This window comes from Giraffa tippelskirchi, chromosome 5 (assembly GCF_054371585.1).
Source record: "Giraffa tippelskirchi isolate mGirTip1 chromosome 5, T2T-mGirTip1v1.2.pri, whole genome shotgun sequence".
Taxonomy (NCBI): Eukaryota; Metazoa; Chordata; class Mammalia; order Artiodactyla; family Giraffidae; genus Giraffa; species Giraffa tippelskirchi.
In genome coordinates this window covers 87,454,105-87,469,895 of record NC_137279.1, presented here as the reverse complement: position 1 = coordinate 87,469,895, position 15,791 = coordinate 87,454,105, and the positions used below count along the sequence as shown (strand labels likewise).

General features: G+C 66.1%; 10 non-coding genes across 10 annotated transcripts; 6 read left to right on the top strand and 4 right to left on the bottom strand.

The window, feature by feature from the left end:
- Nucleotides 1-50: 50 nt before the first annotated feature.
- TRNAG-GCC (transfer RNA glycine (anticodon GCC)) lies at nt 51-121 on the bottom strand. Its single transcript has one exon. It is a non-coding gene; the product is annotated as a tRNA-Gly (tRNA).
- A 1,419-nt stretch (nt 122-1,540) lies between these two features.
- Nucleotides 1,541-1,623, bottom strand: TRNAL-CAG (transfer RNA leucine (anticodon CAG)). The gene has a single exon. It is a non-coding gene; the product is annotated as a tRNA-Leu (tRNA).
- Nucleotides 1,624-2,166: 543 nt separating this feature from the next.
- Nucleotides 2,167-2,238, top strand: TRNAD-GUC (transfer RNA aspartic acid (anticodon GUC)). The gene has a single exon. It is a non-coding gene; the product is annotated as a tRNA-Asp (tRNA).
- Nucleotides 2,239-2,993: 755 nt separating this feature from the next.
- On the top strand, nt 2,994-3,065 carry TRNAG-UCC (transfer RNA glycine (anticodon UCC)). Its single transcript has one exon. It is a non-coding gene; the product is annotated as a tRNA-Gly (tRNA).
- Nucleotides 3,066-3,359: 294 nt separating this feature from the next.
- TRNAE-CUC (transfer RNA glutamic acid (anticodon CUC)) lies at nt 3,360-3,431 on the top strand. Its single transcript has one exon. It is a non-coding gene; the product is annotated as a tRNA-Glu (tRNA).
- Nucleotides 3,432-10,501: 7,070 nt separating this feature from the next.
- Nucleotides 10,502-10,572, bottom strand: TRNAG-GCC (transfer RNA glycine (anticodon GCC)). The gene has a single exon. It is a non-coding gene; the product is annotated as a tRNA-Gly (tRNA).
- A 1,419-nt stretch (nt 10,573-11,991) lies between these two features.
- On the bottom strand, nt 11,992-12,074 carry TRNAL-CAG (transfer RNA leucine (anticodon CAG)). Its single transcript has one exon. It is a non-coding gene; the product is annotated as a tRNA-Leu (tRNA).
- Nucleotides 12,075-12,617: 543 nt separating this feature from the next.
- On the top strand, nt 12,618-12,689 carry TRNAD-GUC (transfer RNA aspartic acid (anticodon GUC)). Its single transcript has one exon. It is a non-coding gene; the product is annotated as a tRNA-Asp (tRNA).
- Nucleotides 12,690-13,444: 755 nt separating this feature from the next.
- On the top strand, nt 13,445-13,516 carry TRNAG-UCC (transfer RNA glycine (anticodon UCC)). The gene has a single exon. It is a non-coding gene; the product is annotated as a tRNA-Gly (tRNA).
- Nucleotides 13,517-13,814: 298 nt separating this feature from the next.
- On the top strand, nt 13,815-13,886 carry TRNAE-CUC (transfer RNA glutamic acid (anticodon CUC)). Its single transcript has one exon. It is a non-coding gene; the product is annotated as a tRNA-Glu (tRNA).
- The last annotated feature ends 1,905 nt before the right edge of the window (nt 13,887-15,791 follow it).

The window sequence follows — 15,791 nt, the reverse complement described above, 5'->3', positions numbered from 1 at the left end:
CTAGCTGGGCCCTGGGGCTGCCCTGCGGGACCAAAAGGGGACGCAGTGGCTGCATGGGCCGGGAATCGAACCCGGGCCTCCCGCGTGGCAGGCGAGAATTCTACCACTGAACCACCCATGCACCGGTGGCCGCCGCCGCCCGCCGCTGCCCCAGAGGCGCTGGCCGCCACCCGCCCGTCACTGCTCACTGCTCGCCCGTGGGCATCTCTCTGCTCCATCGGGCGGGCGACCTGAAAGCCAGGATCCGGGCGCGTGCAGGACCCCGGGGCGCGAGCCCTCGAGGGACCCCCGGGCGGCGGGACGCCGGCCCACTCGGGACGCGGCTCCCGCGCCTTCTGCGCCGACCACGGCCGCCGCGACGCTGTCGGTGCCGCCCGAGGGGCCCGCGAGCCGACGCCGTCTGGCCGGCGCGGGGATCCCTGTCAGGGCAGGCGCTGCGTGGTCGCTGCGGCCGCGCACCGACGTTCCTCTCAGCGACCGCGGAGTCCCGACCCAAAGTCCCTCTGGCGGGCTGGCTTTCCGGCCGGGGCGGGGTGGGGCGTGCGAGAGCGGGCGGGGGCCGGGACTCCGGGCTCGGGCCGTGCCGGATGCGCGAGCGTGGGAGCGCGACGCGCAGAGCGGCGCTCAGGCCCAAGGACGCAAAGGCGTGTGACACCCTGGCTCCTGCGCTCCCGAGGGGTCCGGCTCTGACGGATTGGTGGTGGTGAGGAGGGGCCCTTTGGCAGAGCGGCTCCTGGCTCGGCGACTGCAGGCTGAGGCAGCGAGCGCGCCAGGGCGAGCCTGGCTCCGGCCCGGGCAGCGGCTTTCCCCGGGAACGGGCGCGGTGGCGCCGAGGTCGGGGGCGCGGGCCGGGCGCCTGTGGGTGGGGTGGACGGGCACGCAGGGCTTCCGCTCACTCCCCAGCGGAGCACCCTTCCCGGGACGGACTCGTGCACGGAGGGCCGGTGTTGGCTGGCCAGCAGGAAGGCTGGGTGGCACGCGTCCCGGGCGGGAGGCAGGCAGGTGTGGCCCGGCCAAGGCCGCAAGGCGGTGAAGCCTCGAGGGCACGCAGCACCCCAGGCGGCCAAGGCGGGGGCTCGGCCGCCTCGGTGTGGCTGGGGAGCACAGGCGGGGCGGCCGGGCGGGCGCGGACGACAGGGTGCCGGCCGGAGGGAGAGCTGCCCGGGGCGGACGGGGAAGCAAGGCTGCGAGAGCGACTTGGCCGTTCACCAGGCAGAAGTCGGAGCGCTGGCGAAGCGAGGAGGGCTTGCCACCCGCCGCGGGGCTGCGTGCGTCGGCGCGGACGGGGGCGGGGTGGAGCGGGGCCGTGGGAGTGGGAGTGGGAGTGGGGGGATGGGCGAGGGTGGGCGAAGGGGAGGCGGGGAGGCGGGGAGGCAGGAAAACCGGCAGCTGCAGGCGCAGCCAGCTGGGGAGGACAGATGCGCTGAGAAGGACTGAAGGTTCCTGGTGTGGGCTGCAGGTGGCGGGGAGGGCGTGTGTGGAGAACGGCAGTGGCGCGGGGAGGACGGGCGCGTTTGTCGGGCGGGCCAAAAGGCTGGCTTGTCAGGAGTGGGATTCGAACCCACGCCTCCAGGGGAGACTGCGACCTGAACGCAGCGCCTTAGACCGCTCGGCCATCCTGACGGCGGGCCTGGGCGGGCGCGTGGCCGCTCGCCTGGCTGGGACCCGACGCGGCGCGAGCCCCGGCGCCCTTGGCGGGACGCGCGGTGCGCCGCGCCAGGCAGGCGGGCGGCCGTCTGGTGTGCGTGAGCGACGGAGCCGGCGCGCGGCGGCCGGCCGAGGCGCCTGGCTCCGCCGCCGGTCGCGCCCTCGCCCACGCCTGGCCCCGGACCCAGCCGGACCCTTGGCGTGCCGGCCCCTACCCACCCGCGCCTGTCCTCGCCAGACGCGGGCCGGCGGCGCGCCCACCGTGTCCTCGCAGCCTCGCGTGCCTTCTCGGGCCCCCTTCTCCCGGCGGAATGGCCGCGTTGCAGGCAAGAGGCGGCGCGCGCTAGGAGTTTCCCGTGTCCCCCGGGTCCGCGTCCCTGTCGGGGTCGGGGGCTGCCGCTCTGACTGAGGCGGCTGGTTTGGTGTGCGGTCGGGTCGGGGCCCGTGGCGGGCAGGGGGAGGCGTCGGCAGGCAGCCCGAGAGCCCGAGAGCGGCCGGGCGGCAGGGCGGTCGCCGCCGTCCTCGTTAGTATAGTGGTGAGTATCCCCGCCTGTCACGCGGGAGACCGGGGTTCGATTCCCCGACGGGGAGGCAACACACCCTTTTTGGTGGCCGCGGTCGCTCTCTGGCCCGCCGCCTGGCCCCCAAGGGCCCTTCGTCTCCTCCCTCCGCCTTTGGGCGAGGCGCCGGGGCGCCGCCCACGGCGGGGCCCGGTCTACCGACCGTCGACCCCCTCGAGCCGTGCAGCCCTCCAGCCCGAGCCCTTGGTCGTCGCCGGGCGCTCGGTCGCCACGGCGGAGCCAGGGCCTCCTTGGCGACCCCACGGCCTTGCCCGACCATAGCCGGATCTTGCGGCCCGCCCGCCCACAGTGGCTGCCGCAGTGGGCTCCTAGGCTCGCGACGCCCCCGCGGCGCGGCGCGGCACAGCGCCGGGAGGCGTGCAGGCGCGTGGGTCCCGTGTGCCCCTGTCGTCGTGGCAAGTGGCGTCGCCCAGCGCCCGGTGGAGAAGGGCTTTGGCCAGCTGGGTGCTGGCAGCTGCGAGCTGCGTGCCCCGCCTTGCCCCCCGGGGGTGAGGGTGGAGGCGTCCGCGGGCCGCGGCGGGGAGCGAAGGGCCGGAGGGCCGCAAGGGCGCGGGAGCGGCGCCCCGGGGCGGGCACGCCGGTGGACCCCGGCTGCTGCGTAGCGCTGGCGCAGATGGGGCGCCGCGCGGCTGCTGGGAGCGCCGGCGGCGGCGCAGAGCCGCCGGCTGACGGGGCGTCGGGGCAGGGATGCGGCGGCGGCGGCGGCGGCAGGAGTGTGCTGGGGCGAGCCCGGGGCCGGCGTCTGGCGGCGGCCCGGGCTGTGCAGCGTTGGTGGTATAGTGGTGAGCATAGCTGCCTTCCAAGCAGTTGACCCGGGTTCGATTCCCGGCCAACGCAGCGGGCCGACCTTTTGCTGAGTTGCAGCGCCCTCCCGGCAGGGGCGTTCGGGGGAGAGAGCGCTTGGAGCAGGGAGCCAGCTGGCCCGCGGCTTTTGGCGTGGGCGCGAGAAGCCGGCGGCGAGGGACAGTGTTTTGAGGGTGCCGAAAACAAGACGCACGCTAGGGCAGGCGGACTGACAGGGAGGGCGGGCGGGCGGGCGGGCGGCTGGACTTGCGGAGGCCGGGTGTGGGCACCAAGGTGGCATGGAGGCGCTGGGTTCAGCGGGAGCAGGCGAGGGCCGAGTCCCGGCGCTCCCTGGTGGTCTAGTGGTTAGGATTCGGCGCTCTCACCGCCGCGGCCCGGGTTCGATTCCCGGTCAGGGAAGCCTTTCTTCTTCCTCTCCGCCTGCCACCTCCCGATCTCCTCGCCGCCGGACCTTTCCACCCTTTTAGCCTACGCTGGCTCCGCGGGCCCCAGCGCTGCGACAGAGGCCCCCGGGCACCTGCACCTCCAGCCCAAGCAGGATGCAGGGCCCCCCCGCCACGGCGTCCCCGGGGGCAAACCTTTTGGTCTCGGTGGCAACCGCGCACCGCTTCCACCACGACCCGCCTGAGGCCTCCCATCCCCGGCCTCCCTCCCCCGTGAGGGGCTGCGGCTGGTGCCCCTGGAGGCGGCGGCGGTGATGCTCCCGGCCTTGTGCTGGTTCTCCTGCTGTTGGTGGTGGGAAGGAGGCGGGGTGGGGGAGGGTGGGGGGGAGGGGAGGGGGCTGCGGTGGGCGCCCGCGCCGGCCGGCAGCGGCGGTGGCGGTGGCGGTGGCGGTGGCGGTGGCGGTGGCGGTGGCCACAGCCGAAGGTGAGCGAGGGGGATCTGCCTCTGGGAGTGGGGCCGGTGGCCGCGGTCGCGCCTCCCTTCCCATGTCCCTCATGCCAGCCCCTCTCTGGGCGGCTCGGCCATTGCGCGCCCGGTCCCGGGCTGCCTGTGACCCCCGTGCGGCGCTGCTGACTCCGAGAGGGTTCTGGTCTTGAGTGGGCTCTGGGAGGCGGACCACGGCGCCCGGGAGGCATCAGTACCAGTTCAGTCGCTCAGTGCACTGCAGCAGCCCAGGCCTCCCTGTCCATCACCAACTCCCGGAGCTCACTCAAACTCGTGTCCGTCCAGTCGGTGATGCCATCCAACCACCTCATCTTCTGGCGTGTCGTCCCCGTCTCCTCCTGCCTTCCATCAGGGGCTTTTGCAGTGAGTCAGTCCTTCGCATCGGGTGGCCAGAGGATGGGAGTTTCAGCTTCAGCATCAGTCCTTCCAATGAATATTCAGGACTGATTTCCCCTACGATTCACTGGTTCGAGCTCCCGGCAGTCCAAGGGACTCTCAAGAGTCTTCTCCAACACCGCACTTCAAAAGCATCTATTCTCCGGCGCTCAGCTTCTTTATACTCCAACTCTCACATCTGTACGTGGACTACTGGAGAACCCGTAGCTTTCCCGAGAGGGAGCCGCCTCGCAGAGTCACGTCTCTGCTTTTCAATATGCTGTCTAGTTTTGGTCATAGTTTCTCTCCCAAGGAGCGAACGTCGTTTACATTTCACGGCCGCAGCCACCGTCTGCAGTGATTTGGGAGCCCCCCAAGATGAAGTCAGGCTTCAGCAATACGTGAACCGTGAACTTCCAGATGTTCAAGCTGGTTTTAGAAAGGGCAGAGGAACCAGAGATCAACTTGCCAATATCCGCTGGATCATCGAAAAAGCAAGAGCGTTCCAGAAAAACATCTATTTCTGCTTTATTGACGATGCCAAAGCCTTTGACTGTGTGGATCACAATACACTGTGGAAAATTCTGAAAGAGATGGGAATACCAGACCATCTGACCTGTCTCTTGAGAAACCTGTATGCAGGTCAGGAAGCAACAGTTAGAACTGGACATGGAACAACAGACTGGTTCCAAATAGGAAAAGGAGTACGTCAAGGCTGTACGTTGTCACCCTGCTTATTTAACTTCTATGCAGAGGACATCATGAGAAACGCTGGGCTGGAAGAAACACAAGCTGGAATCAAGATTGCCGGGAGAAATATCGATAACCTCAGATATGCAGATGACACCACCCTTATGGCAGAAAGTGAAGAAGAACTAAAGAGCCTCTTGATGAAAGTGAAAGAGGAGAGTGAAAGAGTTGGCTTAAAGCTCAACGTTCAGAAAACTAAGATCTTGCCATCTGGTCCCATCGCTTCATGGGAAATAGATGGGGAGACAGTGGAAACAGTGTCAGACTTCATTTTCTTGGGCTCCAAAATCACTGCTGATGGTGATTGCAGCCATGAAATTAAAAGACGCTTACTCCTTGGAAGGAAGGTTATGGACAACCTAGATAGCGTACTGAAAAGCAGAGACATTACTTCGCCAACAAAAGCCCGTCTAGTCAGGGCTATGGTTTTTCCGGTGGTCGTGTATGGATGTGAGAGTTGGACGGTGAAGAAAGCTGAGCGCCGCAGAATTGATGCTTTTGAACTGTGCTGTTGGAGAAGACTCTTGAGAGTCCCTTGGACCGCAAGGAGATCCAATCAGTCCATCCTAAAGGAGATCAATCCTGGGTGTTCACTGGAAGGACTGATGTTGAAGCTGAAGCTCCAGTACTTTGGCCACCTCATGCGAAGAGTTGGCTCATTGGAAAAGACCCTAATGCTGGGTAGGGTGGAGGGCAGGAGGAGAAGGGGACGACAGAGGATGAGATGGTTGGATGGCATCACCGACTCGATGGACATGGGTTTGGGTAGACTCCGGGAGTTGGTGATGGACAGAGAGGCCTGGCGTGCTGCAATTCACGGAGTCGCAAAGAGTCGGACACGACTGAGCGATTGAACTGAACTGAACAAGATGAAGTCTCTCCCGGGTTCCCTTGTGTCCCCATCCATTTGCCATGAAGTGATGGGACCGGATGCCACGACCTTCGTTTTCTGAATGCTGAGTTGTAAGCCAACGTTTTCACTCTCCTCTTTCACATTCATCAAGAGGCTCTTGCGTTCTTCTTCGCTCCCCCGGAGGCACAGGGGTGAAGATGAATGTGGACCTGTGCCGCGAGTCACACCACGGCAGCCGTGGAAGTGAGAGAGAAGGCAGATCCGGGCGGGGCGGGCCGGCCGGGAAAACCTAGCCAACCAGCCGGGAGGCGGCAGATGCGCTCGAGGCCGCGATGCCTGCCAGGGTGGACACCCCAACCGGCGTGGTATTTCCCTTGCCTGACCACAGCTCTCAGTGCTACCGGAGTGAGGCAAGATGTACCCAGGTCTCCCTCCCCCACTCCTAACCCAGGGTGGGCACTCGGGCTCGCGCGCGCATGCACACACACACACACCCCCACACACACACAGAGCGCCCTGTTCCACATACCCCTCACCTAGTTATGACCTCTTATAGTTTCCCATTCTCTCCAAACCGTCTATCCAGGATCCACTCCATCCCTCTCCCCAACCTGTCATCGTCTTCCCCTAGGAACTCTCCCCGAGGGTAATCGCCCACCGCAGCCTCCTCTCCGCCAGATCTTGGGCTGGTGTGTCAGCAAAGGATGTCTCGTCTGTTCAAGGACCGTGTCCTTCGCGGGGAGGGGAAGTGGACGGCCGATGAAGCGCACCAACGTGCGGCGAGGGCGGCACACTCGGGCGCGATGGGACAGAGCCGATTCCCCTGTGGCAGTGGATCCCCCGTGGCCCGACGTGTGCTTGCCGTCGCCGCAGGAGGTTTCCTCGACGCCCCTGCCGGGGCCTTGGGCGCCAGCGTGCATGGCTGAGAGTGCGGGCCGAAGGCGCTTGGGGCCATGGTTGGTGGCCGCCCCACGTGGATCAGGGAATGGGGCAGAACGATGGCAGGGAGAGGGGGCGGTGGCGAGCCGGGTGCTGGGAGGCAGGCCCAGGGGTGCTTGGGCGGGGCGTCTGCGCGGAGTGCCGGCGGGAAGGGGGAGGCGTGGGGCTGGCGGGGACCTGGCCGAAAGAAAGATCGGCAGGCCACTGGAGCGGGGCCTCTGCAGAAGCATGGGGGCGGTGGCGACGCCATGCCAGGCACATGTGTGAGGCTGGGACAGATCTGCGTTAGGGGTGGGCGTGCGGTATGGGTGGGTCGGAGGAGCCGGAGGGAGGCCCGCACTGGGGGACACCGGGGCAGGGCAGGGAAGGACAAGGACGTGTGAGAGATGGGCCGGGGCTCCAGGGGCTTGGTGGCGGGTAGATGGGGCCGAGCCTGGAGGGTGGCAGGAAAGGCAGATGGCAGGCGGTGACAGTGGGGGGGGGCTCCATTCGGGCGGGGTGGCGTGTCAGCGTGCGTGCCACACTGCTGCGTGGTGGTGCAGGGTGCTCAGGCTCAGCGGTGGGCTGGGGCTCTGGGCGGTGGCTGGGACGCAGGCAAGCGAACGACAGCAACGGAGTGCCAGACAGGGGCCAGACCCGGGCTGAAAGGCCTGGGCCCACCGTACCGCCCCAGAGCCCAAAGTCACCACTCATCAGGAGCAAATGTCCAGTCTCGGGTGTGACATTGCTGGGGGTCAGGGTGGGATGGGGTGTGGTGGTAGGGAGCGGGGGTGGCCGAGATTTCGTGAGGACCGAGGAGAGCTCCCATATGACCGAGCACACCCCCTCCAGGGTACATACCTGCAGAGTACCAAACTCGGAGAGATCTAAAGGTCCCTACACCGCCATGTATGTAGCAGCAGTATTTGCCACAGCCGAGACGTGGAACAAGCCCCAGTGCCCATCCACAAATGGCGGGCACAAGAAGATGTGGCATAGATGGAGCATGGACATATCACTCGGTCATAAAGAAAGAAGGGAAGCATTGCCACTTGTCAAAAGCCACGATGGACCTAGAGACTCTTGACACTCGGTGAAGAAAGTCAGACCGAGTTGGACAAACGCATGTGGAATGTGTAAACTAATACGACACGAACCTATTTGCCGAAGAGAAACCGACTCCCAAAGAAAACCACCGTAGGGTAACGCAAGCGGTAAGGCAGCGGTGGAGGGATGGCTGTGGAGCTGCAACGAACAGATCCGCAGGACCATGTGTAAAGGGAGAAGCCACAAGCTTATCCAGTTCAACGCAGGGACTAAGAGTCAGTATCCTGTAATAACCTCCAACGGAAAAGAGTCTGAAAACACGTAGGAAATCTGAAATCTGTACATGGGAAACAGAACCGCTTTGCAGTCCGTCGGACATGAGCACACTATTGGAAACCCACTGTACTTCTCCCACAGCCGCCACTACGACATTGGAGGAAGGTTTAAAAATTAAGCTAAATCGATAGGTAACTGAGTAAGCCGGAAACAGGTGAGCTATCACGATCCCAACCCTGGGTACATATCCGTGAAAGCCGCAGCTCTGGATTCGGCAAGACACGTGCAAACCCCACGGTCACTGCAGCACCGTGCGCCACAGCCGAGGCGAGGAGAGAACCCTAGTGTCCGTCACCAACGGCTCACCCACGAAGATGCAGTACCAGAGAAAGGCAGAGAATGGGGTGTCTCTGAGCCGTCCACAAGAGACAAATAGTGTCACTGGCAGCAACAGCGGCCGGAGCTGCAGACTATTACCCTCGGTGAGGGAAGACACAGAGAAGGGCACAGATGGGTGGATTCTAAAGTGTTGTACACCTTAATCCCTGTGCCAAACAGCGACAGACACCCAGCCACAGGAAAGCAACTTGGGGCTTCCCAAGGGCAAAGTCAGGGCCGGAGGGATGAATGAGGAGCTGGGCTCCACGGATATACCGTAGTAGGACTGCATAGAAAGGAGAGGAGCCACAAGGATACACAGGATACCACAGGGAATAAGATCCAGTATCCTACCCTTCCAGAACAGCATCTGCTACTACATGGAAGTCAGTCCGTCGAGGGTCGGTCCAACGATAGGAAGAAGAAGAGCTTCCCATATGACCCAGCAAACCCAATGCTGGGTACCCATCGGGAGAAGACCAAAGCCCTAATGGGTAGAGATGCAGGCATCCCCCAGGGTCATCGCAGCCCTCTATGCCGTAGCCGGGACATGGGATACGCCCAAGTGCCCGTCGGCAGGTGGCCGGCACAAGAAGATGAGGCGTATCTGTCCCGTGGAATATGACGCAGCCATCAAGAAGGAGCAGCCTTTGCCGTGGGCCCCAACGCCAGATGGACCCACGCAAGAGTCCACTTGGTGAAGTGAGTCGGGTGGAGAGGGACAAAGCTTTGTGGAACCTAACAACTAACACAAAGGAATCCACGTGCAAAGGGGAAACCGACGTTCAGACGGTTTGGAGAAACCGTACACCGGGCTACCCAAGGGGAAAGGCAGGGGAGGGAGGAAAGTTGGAGTCGGATGGAGAGATAGGACATCCTATAGGTACAGTAGGTAAGCAACAAAGCTTTACTGTGTAGCATGCGAACTGTATTCGAATCTCGCCTTCAGCTACAATGCAAAATCACCTGAAAGAGAACAGGGGACTGAATCACTTTGCTGTGCACCTGAAACTAACCCAGGGATGTAAATCAGTTCCACCTGTGTTGGAAGAAGCAGAAAAAGGAGCAGGCCGGGGGTGGGGGTGGGGGTGGGGGTGGGGGTGGGGGTGGGGGTGGGGGTGGGGGTGGGACGGGGGAAGGCAGTCCAGTGGGACAAAAGCAAAGGCAGGTTCCTTGACAAGAGCAGGATTTGCCATGGCTGAGGGAGGAACGGGGCCTGCGGCGGGTGTTGGGGATGGGGGAGATGGGGGTGGGGCGGGGGGAGCAGGGTGGGGGGGCGATGGGCCCGGTTGGCGGAGTAGGGCGATGGTGAAGGTGCAGGCTGAGGTGGTGGTGCTCTTGGGGCAGGGCTGATGCTGAGCTGAGGCGGGCAAGAGGGTTTCAGGGGAGGGGGTGGTGTTTGAGCTGGTGAGGGCGTTGCTGGTGGAAACCTCTCTCTGCCCAGGGACAAAAGATGAATCGAGAGTACAGTCCGCCGGGAGCTGGTGGACTTCTTTGCAACTCCTCCTGCAAGGCGATGCTCCAGGGACCCTCCCGGGAAAAGGGAGGTATCCTTGCCAGATGCGGCAACTTCCTTGCCCCTGGCTGTGCAAACGTAGTGTGATTGATTTTCGGAGTGTGGGGAGAGTGAGCCAGGGAGCTTGGAGACGTGAGGAAAGGTGAAGAGGGGAGGCGGCTGGGCGCCAGCGGTGGGGTATTCCTTCCAGTGAAATCCCTGAGCCACCGGCTGGGTCCGGGTGAGGAAGCGAGTAAACACAGGGGAGGTATCTGGGCGCACGGGCGGCTGAGCCTGCGGGGTTTGGGGCCACGGAGCCTCGGCAGCAGGGCCGAGAGTGTGTGGGGTGGGGGGCCGTCCGCGCGGGAGAGGCAGCTGGCGGCAGGGAGCAGCCAGCGGTTGCAGGAGCCCTGCCTTGAGCGCGTTTCAGTGGGCAGACCTAGCTGGGCCCTGGGGCTGCCCTGCGGGACCAAAAGGGGACGCAGTGGCTGCATGGGCCGGGAATCGAACCCGGGCCTCCCGCGTGGCAGGCGAGAATTCTACCACTGAACCACCCATGCACCGGTGGCCGCCGCCGCCCGCCGCTGCCCCAGAGGCGCTGGCCGCCACCCGCCCGTCACTGCTCACTGCTCGCCCGTGGGCATCTCTCTGCTCCATCGGGCGGGCGACCTGAAAGCCAGGATCCGGGCGCGTGCAGGACCCCGGGGCGCGAGCCCTCGAGGGACCCCCGGGCGGCGGGACGCCGGCCCACTCGGGACGCGGCTCCCGCGCCTTCTGCGCCGACCACGGCCGCCGCGACGCTGTCGGTGCCGCCCGAGGGGCCCGCGAGCCGACGCCGTCTGGCCGGCGCGGGGATCCCTGTCAGGGCAGGCGCTGCGTGGTCGCTGCGGCCGCGCACCGACGTTCCTCTCAGCGACCGCGGAGTCCCGACCCAAAGTCCCTCTGGCGGGCTGGCTTTCCGGCCGGGGCGGGGTGGGGCGTGCGAGAGCGGGCGGGGGCCGGGACTCCGGGCTCGGGCCGTGCCGGATGCGCGAGCGTGGGAGCGCGACGCGCAGAGCGGCGCTCAGGCCCAAGGACGCAAAGGCGTGTGACACCCTGGCTCCTGCGCTCCCGAGGGGTCCGGCTCTGACGGATTGGTGGTGGTGAGGAGGGGCCCTTTGGCAGAGCGGCTCCTGGCTCGGCGACTGCAGGCTGAGGCAGCGAGCGCGCCAGGGCGAGCCTGGCTCCGGCCCGGGCAGCGGCTTTCCCCGGGAACGGGCGCGGTGGCGCCGAGGTCGGGGGCGCGGGCCGGGCGCCTGTGGGTGGGGTGGACGGGCACGCAGGGCTTCCGCTCACTCCCCAGCGGAGCACCCTTCCCGGGACGGACTCGTGCACGGAGGGCCGGTGTTGGCTGGCCAGCAGGAAGGCTGGGTGGCACGCGTCCCGGGCGGGAGGCAGGCAGGTGTGGCCCGGCCAAGGCCGCAAGGCGGTGAAGCCTCGAGGGCACGCAGCACCCCAGGCGGCCAAGGCGGGGGCTCGGCCGCCTCGGTGTGGCTGGGGAGCACAGGCGGGGCGGCCGGGCGGGCGCGGACGACAGGGTGCCGGCCGGAGGGAGAGCTGCCCGGGGCGGACGGGGAAGCAAGGCTGCGAGAGCGACTTGGCCGTTCACCAGGCAGAAGTCGGAGCGCTGGCGAAGCGAGGAGGGCTTGCCACCCGCCGCGGGGCTGCGTGCGTCGGCGCGGACGGGGGCGGGGTGGAGCGGGGCCGTGGGAGTGGGAGTGGGAGTGGGGGGATGGGCGAGGGTGGGCGAAGGGGAGGCGGGGAGGCGGGGAGGCAGGAAAACCGGCAGCTGCAGGCGCAGCCAGCTGGGGAGGACAGATGCGCTGAGAAGGACTGAAGGTTCCTGGTGTGGGCTGCAGGTGGCGGGGAGGGCGTGTGTGGAGAACGGCAGTGGCGCGGGGAGGACGGGCGCGTTTGTCGGGCGGGCCAAAAGGCTGGCTTGTCAGGAGTGGGATTCGAACCCACGCCTCCAGGGGAGACTGCGACCTGAACGCAGCGCCTTAGACCGCTCGGCCATCCTGACGGCGGGCCTGGGCGGGCGCGTGGCCGCTCGCCTGGCTGGGACCCGACGCGGCGCGAGCCCCGGCGCCCTTGGCGGGACGCGCGGTGCGCCGCGCCAGGCAGGCGGGCGGCCGTCTGGTGTGCGTGAGCGACGGAGCCGGCGCGCGGCGGCCGGCCGAGGCGCCTGGCTCCGCCGCCGGTCGCGCCCTCGCCCACGCCTGGCCCCGGACCCAGCCGGACCCTTGGCGTGCCGGCCCCTACCCACCCGCGCCTGTCCTCGCCAGACGCGGGCCGGCGGCGCGCCCACCGTGTCCTCGCAGCCTCGCGTGCCTTCTCGGGCCCCCTTCTCCCGGCGGAATGGCCGCGTTGCAGGCAAGAGGCGGCGCGCGCTAGGAGTTTCCCGTGTCCCCCGGGTCCGCGTCCCTGTCGGGGTCGGGGGCTGCCGCTCTGACTGAGGCGGCTGGTTTGGTGTGCGGTCGGGTCGGGGCCCGTGGCGGGCAGGGGGAGGCGTCGGCAGGCAGCCCGAGAGCCCGAGAGCGGCCGGGCGGCAGGGCGGTCGCCGCCGTCCTCGTTAGTATAGTGGTGAGTATCCCCGCCTGTCACGCGGGAGACCGGGGTTCGATTCCCCGACGGGGAGGCAACACACCCTTTTTGGTGGCCGCGGTCGCTCTCTGGCCCGCCGCCTGGCCCCCAAGGGCCCTTCGTCTCCTCCCTCCGCCTTTGGGCGAGGCGCCGGGGCGCCGCCCACGGCGGGGCCCGGTCTACCGACCGTCGACCCCCTCGAGCCGTGCAGCCCTCCAGCCCGAGCCCTTGGTCGTCGCCGGGCGCTCGGTCGCCACGGCGGAGCCAGGGCCTCCTTGGCGACCCCACGGCCTTGCCCGACCATAGCCGGATCTTGCGGCCCGCCCGCCCACAGTGGCTGCCGCAGTGGGCTCCTAGGCTCGCGACGCCCCCGCGGCGCGGCGCGGCACAGCGCCGGGAGGCGTGCAGGCGCGTGGGTCCCGTGTGCCCCTGTCGTCGTGGCAAGTGGCGTCGCCCAGCGCCCGGTGGAGAAGGGCTTTGGCCAGCTGGGTGCTGGCAGCTGCGAGCTGCGTGCCCCGCCTTGCCCCCCGGGGGTGAGGGCGGAGGCGTCCGCGGGCCGCGGCGGGGAGCGAAGGGCCGGAGGGCCGCAAGGGCGCGGGAGCGGCGCCCCGGGGCGGGCACGCCGGTGGACCCCGGCTGCTGCGTAGCGCTGGCGCAGATGGGGCGCCGCGCGGCTGCTGGGAGCGCCGGCGGCGGCGCAGAGCCGCCGGCTGACGGGGCGTCGGGGCAGGGATGCGGCGGCGGCGGCGGCGGCAGGAGTGTGCTGGGGCGAGCCCGGGGCCGGCGTCTGGCGGCGGCCCGGGCTGTGCAGCGTTGGTGGTATAGTGGTGAGCATAGCTGCCTTCCAAGCAGTTGACCCGGGTTCGATTCCCGGCCAACGCAGCGGGCCGACCTTTTGCTGAGTTGCAGCGCCCTCCCGGCAGGGGCGTTCGGGGGAGAGAGCGCTTGGAGCAGGGAGCCAGCTGGCCCGCGGCTTTTGGCGTGGGCGCGAGAAGCCGGCGGCGAGGGACAGTGTTTTGAGGGTGCCGAAAACAAGACGCACGCTAGGGCAGGCGGACTGACAGGGAGGGCGGGCGGGCGGGCGGGCGGGCGGCTGGACTTGCGGAGGCCGGGTGTGGGCACCAAGGTGGCATGGAGGCGCTGGGTTCAGCGGGAGCAGGCGAGGGCCGAGTCCCGGCGCTCCCTGGTGGTCTAGTGGTTAGGATTCGGCGCTCTCACCGCCGCGGCCCGGGTTCGATTCCCGGTCAGGGAAGCCTTTCTTCTTCCTCTCCGCCTGCCACCTCCCGATCTCCTCGCCGCCGGACCTTTCCACCCTTTTAGCCTACGCTGGCTCCGCGGGCCCCAGCGCTGCGACAGAGGCCCCCGGGCACCTGCACCTCCAGCCCAAGCAGGATGCAGGGCCCCCCCGCCACGGCGTCCCCGGGGGCAAACCTTTTGGTCTCGGTGGCAACCGCGCACCGCTTCCACCACGACCCGCCTGAGGCCTCCCATCCCCGGCCTCCCTCCCCCGTGAGGGGCTGCGGCTGGTGCCCCTGGAGGCGGCGGCGGTGATGCTCCCGGCCTTGTGCTGGTTCTCCTGCTGTTGGTGGTGGGAAGGAGGCGGGGTGGGAGAGGGGGGTGGGGGAGGGGTGGGGGAGGGTGGGGGGGAGGGGAGGGGGCTGCGGTGGGCGCCCGCGCCGGCCGGCAGCGGCGGTGGCGGTGGCGGTGGCGGTGGCGGTGGCCACAGCCGAAGGTGAGCGAGGGGGATCTGCCTCTGGGAGTGGGGCCGGTGGCCGCGGTCGCGCCTCCCTTCCCATGTCCCTCATGCCAGCCCCTCTCTGGGCGGCTCGGCCATTGCGCGCCCGGTCCCGGGCTGCCTGTGACCCCCGTGCGGCGCTGCTGACTCCGAGAGGGTTCTGGTCTTGAGTGGGCTCTGGGAGGCGGACCACGGCGCCCGGGAGGCATCAGTACCAGTTCAGTCGCTCAGTGCACTGCAGCAGCCCAGGCCTCCCTGTCCATCACCAACTCCCGGAGCTCACTCAAACTCGTGTCCGTCCAGTCGGTGATGCCATCCAACCACCTCATCTTCTGGCGTGTCGTCCCCGTCTCCTCCTGCCTTCCATCAGGGGCTTTTGCAGTGAGTCAGTCCTTCGCATCGGGTGGCCAGAGGATGGGAGTTTCAGCTTCAGCATCAGTCCTTCCAATGAATATTCAGGACTGATTTCCCCTACGATTCACTGGTTCGAGCTCCCGGCAGTCCAAGGGACTCTCAAGAGTCTTCTCCAACACCGCACTTCAAAAGCATCTATTCTCCGGCGCTCAGCTTCTTTATACTCCAACTCTCACATCTGTACGTGGACTACTGGAGAACCCGTAGCTTTCCCGAGAGGGAGCCGCCTCGCAGAGTCACGTCTCTGCTTTTCAATATGCTGTCTAGTTTTGGTCATAGTTTCTCTCCCAAGGAGCGAACGTCGTTTACATTTCACGGCCGCAGCCACCGTCTGCAGTGATTTGGGAGCCCCCCAAGATGAAGTCAGGCTTCAGCAATACGTGAACCGTGAACTTCCAGATGTTCAAGCTGGTTTTAGAAAGGGCAGAGGAACCAGAGATCAACTTGCCAATATCCGCTGGATCATCGAAAAAGCAAGAGCGTTCCAGAAAAACATCTATTTCTGCTTTATTGACGATGCCAAAGCCTTTGACTGTGTGGATCACAATACACTGTGGAAAATTCTGAAAGAGATGGGAATACCAGACCATCTGACCTGTCTCTTGAGAAACCTGTATGCAGGTCAGGAAGCAACAGTTAGAACTGGACATGGAACAACAGACTGGTTCCAAATAGGAAAAGGAGTACGTCAAGGCTGTACGTTGTCACCCTGCTTATTTAACTTCTATGCAGAGGACATCATGAGAAACGCTGGGCTGGAAGAAACACAAGCTGGAATCAAGATTGCCGGGAGAAATATCGATAACCTCAGATATGCAGATGACACCACCCTTATGGCAGAAAGTGAAGAAGAACTAAAGAGCCTCTTGATGAAAGTGAAAGAGGAGAGTGAAAGAGTTGGCTTAAAGCTCAACGTTCAGAAAACTAAGATCTTGCCATCTGGTCCCATCGCTTCATGGGAAATAGATGGGGAGACAGTGGAAACAGTGTCAGACTTCATTTTCTTGG